This window comes from Colobus angolensis, unplaced genomic scaffold (genome assembly GCF_000951035.1).
Source record: "Colobus angolensis palliatus isolate OR3802 unplaced genomic scaffold, Cang.pa_1.0 Scaffold19, whole genome shotgun sequence".
Taxonomy (NCBI): Eukaryota; Metazoa; Chordata; class Mammalia; order Primates; family Cercopithecidae; genus Colobus; species Colobus angolensis.
Window position 1 is genome coordinate 15,482,825 of NW_012115043.1, and position 7,439 is coordinate 15,490,263.

Below are 7,439 nucleotides of genomic sequence, written 5' to 3' on the forward strand. Positions count from 1 at the left end.
AAGCTTTTGTGTTTCAAAGGACATCATCAAGAAAGTGAAAAGACAACCCACAGAATGAGAAAAACATTTGCAAATCATATATCTAATAAAGATCTAATATCCAGAATAAAGCACTCTTACAACTCAACAAAACACCAATAATTCAATTAAAGAATGGGCAAAGGATTTGAATAGACATTTCTCCAAAGAAGACAAATAGTCAATAAGCATATGAAAAGATGCTCAACACCATTAGTAATCAGCAAATGCAAACTGAATGACAATGAGATACCATTTCACACCCAATAGGATGACTACAATAAAAAGATGGAAATAACAAGTATTGGCAAGGATGTGAAGAAAATGGAACCCTATACACTGCTGGTAAAATGTAAAATACTGCAGCTGCTTTGGAAAACAGTTTGGCAGTTCCTCAAGAGTTAAATGTGGTTACCTAAAGACCCATTGTTTTCATTCCTAGATATATACTGATGAAAACTGAAAATATGTCCGTGGACAAACTTGCACAGATGTTCACAGTAGCATTATTCATAACAGCTAAAAGGTAGAGACAACTCAATTGTCCATCAACTAATGAATGGATAAACAAAATATGATATAACCAGTCAACGAAATATTACTAGGCTATAAAAATAAGTGTACTGATCCAAACTACAACACGGATGAACTTGGAAATATTAGACTAAGTTAAAGATGCCAGACACAAAAGGCTATATATAATTCCATTTCTATGAAATGTCTAGAACAGGCAAATCCATAAAGACAGAAAGTAGATTACTGGTTTCCAGAGACTCAGAGACTGGGGGCAGGGGAGAATTACGAGTATATGTTAATGAGTATGAGGTTTCTTTTGGGGGTGATTAAAACGTTCTAAAATTAGACCTTGGTGATTGCACAACTCTGTAAATACACTAAAAACCACTGTACTGTATGATTTAAAAGGGTGAATTTTATGGTATGTAATTTATGTCAACAAAGCTGTTATATTTTAAATGCCTGGCAAACATTGGACATTTAATAAATGTAGGTTGGTTTTATTCCCATCAACCTCAATTCAAATCACAGAGCTGAGGCTATTTCCTGCCCAGAGTTTTACAAACCTTTTATCTCTTCTGCCCTGGCAGTGGCCAGGTGGTACCACCTGGGGATAGCCAGTGAGGGAAATTGGAAACAGCTGTCCAGATTGGTGGGCTAGGGAGAGGAGCTGCAGTAAAGCATGGGGAATCCAAAACTGGGGAACAGATGCAGGCTCTCGTTAGAGGCTGTTTAGACAATAAGCTTGGGGAAAGGGCAGAGGATAAACGTTGAGACAAGAGACCAGTGGCCTGTGATCTGGAGGCACCTTAATTCAGTTAACAGCTTCTTATATCCCTCTTTCTGAGTTTCATTAGGCTGCCAACTTGATTTCTTAGAAAGCTAGGGCAGGTGTCCTACTGCCGGTACTCACAGATATTTAGTCATTTTCCTCCCAGGAAGCTGTATTTTAGATAAATAATTATATTACTGAGCACAGCCAGGAAGAATAAAGAGAGTTGAGATTTTAAACTACCCTGGATAAGAGTGAAAAAAGACTGTTGAAATTTATTGGGCATATTAGCAACGGGTAAACTAAATATAACTGTACTAATGGCCGGTATAAGTTTCTTTTAATTTTTAATGTTTCATGGGTACATAGTAGGAGTAAATATTTATGGGGTACATGAGATATTTTGATACAAGCATGCAATGCATAATAATCACATCAGAGTAAATGGAGTATCCATCACCTCAAGCATTTATCCTTTCTTTATGTTACAAACATTCCAATTATAGTCTTTTAGTTATTTTTAAAATGTACAATAAATTATTGTTGACTGTAATCACCTTGTTGTACTATAAAATACTAGATCTTAGTCTAACCATATTTTTGTATCCATTAAATATCCCCACTTCCCCCAACTCTAAACCCCTTCCCAGCCTCTGGTAACCATTATTCTACTCTCTATATCCATTTGTTCAATTGTTTTAAATTTAGCTCCCACAAATGAGTGATAACATGCAAAGTTTGTCTTTCTGTGCCTGGCTTATTTCACTTAACATAATGACCCTCATTTCCATCCATGTTGTTGCAAATGACAGAATCTTATTCATTTTTATGGCTGAATAGTACTCTACTGTGTATAGGTACCACATTTTCTTTATCTGTTCATTTATTGATGGACACTTAGGTTTCTTCCAAATCATGGCTATTGTGAATAGTACTGCGATGCACATGGAATTGCAGATATCTCTTTTGATATACTGATTTCCGGTTTTTTGGGTTTGTTTGTTTGTTTGTTTTTGGCTATGTACCTATCAGCCTAGCAGTGGCATCGCTGGTAGTTTTATTTCTAGTTTTCTGAGAAACCTCCACACTGTTCTGCATAGTGGCTGTACTAATTTACATTTCCACCAACAGTGTACAAGGGTTACCTTTTCTCTGCATCCTCACCAGCATTTGTTATTGCCTGGCTTTTGCATAAAAGCCATCTTAACTGGTGTTATCTCATTGTAGTTTTGATTTGCATTTCTATTGAGCATCTTTTTATATGTCTGTTTGCAATTTGTATGTATTCTCTTGAGAAAAGCCTGTTGACATCTTTTGCCCATTTTTAAATCAGATTATTACATTTTTTCTCTTTGACTTATTCGAGCTTCTTATATATTCTGGTTAGTAATCCCTTGTCAGATAGATAGTTTGTGAATATTTTCTACCATTCTGTGAGTTGTCTCTTCACTTTGTTGATTCCTTACTTTGCTACAGAAGCTTTTTAACTTGATGTGATCCCATTTGTCCATTTTTGCTTTGACTGCCTGTGCTCATGGAGTATTACTCAAGAAATCCTTGCCCAGTCCAATGTCCTGGAGCGCTTTCTCAATCTTTTCTAGTAATAGTTTTATATTTTGAGGTCTTAGACTTAAGTGTTTAATCCATTTTGATTTGGTTTTTGTGTATGGCGAGAGATAAAGGTCTAATTTCTTTTTTTTCTTCATTTTTCAACATTTTATTATGGAAATTTAAAAGCATACATAAAGCTGAAAGAATTTTACAATGAAGAATTTTACAATGAAGACCTATATACCCACTACCCAGGTTCTGCCATTAGCAATTTATTTATTTACTTATTTACTTTTACTGTTATTTTGTGTGCTTTATTTAAAAAAAATTTTTTTTATTATACTTTTAAGTTCTAGGGTACATGTGTACAACGTGCAGGTTTGTTCATATGTATATATGTGCCATGTTGGTGTGCTGCACCCATTAACTCATCATTTACATTAGGTATATCACCTAATGCTATCCCTCCCCGCTCCCAAAATCCCACAACAGGCCCCTGTGTGTGATGTTCCCCTTCCTGTGTCCAAGTGTTCTCATTGTTCAATTCCCACCTATGAGTGAGAACATGTGGTGTTTGGTTTTTTGTCCTTACGATAGTTTGCTGAGAATGATGGTTTCCAGCTTCATCCATGTCCCTACAAAGGACATGAACTCATCTGATAAGGGTTTAATTTCTTTCTTCTGCACATAGATACTCAGTTTTCCCAGAACCTTTTATTGAAAAGACTATCTTTTCCTCAGTGTATGTTCTTGGCATTTTTGTCAAAAATGAGTTCGCTATGGATTTATAAATTTATTTCTGGGTTCTCTGTTCTGTTCCTTTGGTCTATGTGTCTGTTTGCAGGTACCATGCTGCTTTGATTACAATAGCTCTATAATATAATTTGAAGTCTGGTAATGAGATTCCTCCAATTTTGTTCATTTTGCTCAAGGTGGCCTTGGCTATTCTGGGTCTTCTGTGGTTCCATATAAATTTTAGGATTTTTTTTCTATTTATGTGAAGAATGCCAGTGGTGTTTTCATAGGAATTGCAATGAATCTGTAGATTGTTTTGGATAATGTGGACATTTAAACAATATTGACTCTTCCAATCCATGAACATAGAATATTTTTCCATGTTTGGTGTCTTCTCAATTTCTTGCATCAGTATTTTATAGTTTTTATTGTAGAGATCTTTTACTACTTTAGTCTATTCCTAGGTATTTAATTGTATTTGTAGCTAATGTAAATGGGGTTACATTTTCGATTTCTTTTTCAGATTGTTCACTGTTGGCATATAGAAATGCTACTGATTCGCTTGAACCACAGGAATTCCAGACCAATCTGGGCAACATGGCAACACTCCATTTCTACAAAAAAAAAAAAAAATTAACCAGGCATGGTGGTATATGCCTGTGGTCTCAGCTACTCAGGAGGCTGCGGCGGGAGGATGGTTTGAGCCCAGGAGGATGAGGATGCAGTCAGCCATAACTGCACCACCACACTCTAGCCTGAGTGACAGAGTGAAACCAAAACCAGAGAAAGACACATCAAAGAAAGAAAATTACAGGCCCATATCTCTGATGAAAATTGATGGGAAAATTGTCAACAAAATACTAGAAAACTAAATTAAATGACACATTCAAAAGATCATTTATCATGACTATGACCATCTTGGGATAAAGTGGGATTTATCCCATGAATGCAAGGATGGTTCTACATACACAGATCAATCAATGTGATACATCACAGCAACAGAATGAAGGACAAAAACCATATTATCATCTTAATATATGCTGAAAAAACATTTGATAAAATTCAACATCATTTCATAAAAACCCTCACAAAACTGGATACAGAAGGAAGATACCTCAACAAAATAAAAACCTTATATGACAGACCCATAGCTAGTATCATACTGAATGGGGACTGAAAGCCTTTGCTCCAAGATCTGGAACAAGACAAGGATGTCCACTTTGACCACTGTTATTCAGCACAGTACTGGAAGTCCTAGCTAGAGCAAACAGACAAGAGAAAGAAATAAAGGGCATCCAAATTGGAAAGGAAGAAGTCAAAATATCCTTGTTTTCATAATGATTGCACCACTGTACTCCAGAGTAATGCTGGCCTCGTAGAACGGGTTTGGAAGTATTCTCTCTCCTTCTATTTTCTAGAATAGTTTGAGTAAAATTGGTATTAGTTCTTTAAGTGTTTGCTAGAATTTAACACTAAAGCCATAAAATCCCATGCTTTTCTTTGCTGGGAAACTTTTTATTACAGCTTTGATCTCATTACTTGTTATTGGTTTGTTCATGTTTTGGATTTCTTCATGGTTCAATCTTAGTAGGTTGTATGTAACTAGAAAGTTATTTATTTCTTCTAGGTTTTCCAATTTATTGGCATATACTTGCTCATGATAGTCTCTAATGATCCTTTGAGTTTCTGTGGTATTGGTTGAAATGTTTCCTTTTTCATCTGTGATTTTATTTGGGTTTTCTCACTTTTCTTATTCTTGATAAAGTTTCATAAATTTTCTTTTCAAAAAATCAACTTTTCCTTTCACTGCTCTTTTGTATTGTCCTTTTCATTTCCATTTCATGTATTTCTGCTACTCATATTGTGTTTCGTTCACTTTTGCTTTTCTAGTTCTTTATGATGCATCACTGGGGTGTTTTTGAAATATTTCTTCTATTTTGATGTAGGTACTCATTGCTATAAATTTTGGTCTTAGTACTTATTTTGCTGTATCTCACAGATTTTGATATGGTGTGTTTCCATTTTCATTTGTTTCAAGAAATTTTTAAGTTTCTCTCTTAATTTCTTCATTGATCTGTTAGTTATTCAGGAGCACACTATATAATTTCCATGTATCTGTACAGTTTCCAAATCTCTTATTACTAATTTCTAGTTGTATTCTATTGTGGTCAGATACTTGACATTATTTCAATTTTTCTGAATTTTTAAAGATGTTTTTTGTGGCCTAACATATGGTCTACCCTTGAGAATGATCCATATGCTGAGGAGAAGAATGTATATTCTGTAGCTATGGATTAAGTGTTCTATAAACTTTCATTAGGTGTATTTGGTCTATAGTACAGATCAAGTCCAATGTTTCTTTGCTGATTTTCTACCTGGGTGATCTGTCCAATGCTGTAAGTCGGTGTTGAAGTCCCCAACTATTATTATATTGGGGTCTATCGCTCTCTTTAGCTCTAATAATATTTGCTTTCTATATCTGGATGCTCAAGTTTTAGGTGTGTATCTGTTAACAATTGTTATATCCTGTTGTTGAATTGACCCATTTATAATTATACAATGACTTTCATCCCTTTTTATAGTTTTTGGCCTGAAATAGATTTTGTCTGATGTAAGTATAGTGACTCCTATTCTTTCCTGGTTTCCGTTTACATGAAACATCTTTTTCTATCCCTGTATTTTCATTCTGTGTGTGTCTATATAGGTGAAGTGTGTTTCTTGGAATAGGCAACCAATTATTGGGTCTTCTTTTTTAATCCATTCAGCCACTCCATGTCTTTTGATTAAAGACTTTAGTCCATCTACATTAAATGTTATTATTGATAAGAAAGAACTTACTCCTGCCATTTTTGTTATTTTTTTTTATTTATTATTATTATTACTTTAAGTTCTAGGGTACATGTGCATAACGTGCAGGTTTGTTACATATCTATACTTGTGCTATGTTGGTGTGCTGCACCCATCAACTTGTCAGTACCCATCAACTCATCATTTACATCAGGTATAACTCCCAATGCAATCCCTCCCCTCTCCCCTCTCCCCATGATAGGCCCTGGTGTGTGATGTTCCCCTTCCTGAGTTGTTATTTGTTTTCTGGTTGTTTTGTAGTCTTCATTTCCTTCCTTCTTTTCTTTCTTTTATTTTGTGAAGGTGATTTTTTTTTCTGGCAGTATGTTTTACTTTCTTGCTTTTTATTTTTTGTGTATCTTTTGTAGGTTTGTTTTGTTTTATTTTGCTTTTGAGACAGGGTCTGGCTCTGTTATCAAAACTGGACCGCAGTGGTGCAATCATGGCTCACTACAGCCTTGATGTCCTGGGCTCAAGTGATCCTCCCACCTCAGCTTCTTGAGTAGCTGGGATCACAGGTGCATGCCAGCACACATAGCTATTTTATGTTTGCATGTGTGCGTGTGTGTGTGTGTGTGTGTGTGTGTGTGTGTGTGTGTGTGTGTGTGTGTGTGTGTGTGTGTGTGTGTAGACAGTGCCTTCCTCTGTTGCCCAGGCTGGTCTTGAACTCCTGGGCCCAAGTAATCCTCCTGTCTTGGCCTCAAAGTAGTGGGATTACAGGCATGAGCCACTGTGCCCAGACTGTTGGAGGTTTTCTGAGGTTACCACGGGACTTGGAAATAACATCTTATAACCCATGATTTTAAACTAATGAAAACTTAACACTGATAGCAAAAACAAAGTAACTAACAAATAAGCAAATAGAAAACTAATAAAAACTCTACAATTTTATCCCTCTGCTTTTTAACTTGTTTCTATTTCTATTTTATTGTACTATGTCTTTTAAAGTTGTAATTATTTGTTTTGATTGGTTCCTCTTTTAGTCTTTCTACTCAAGATA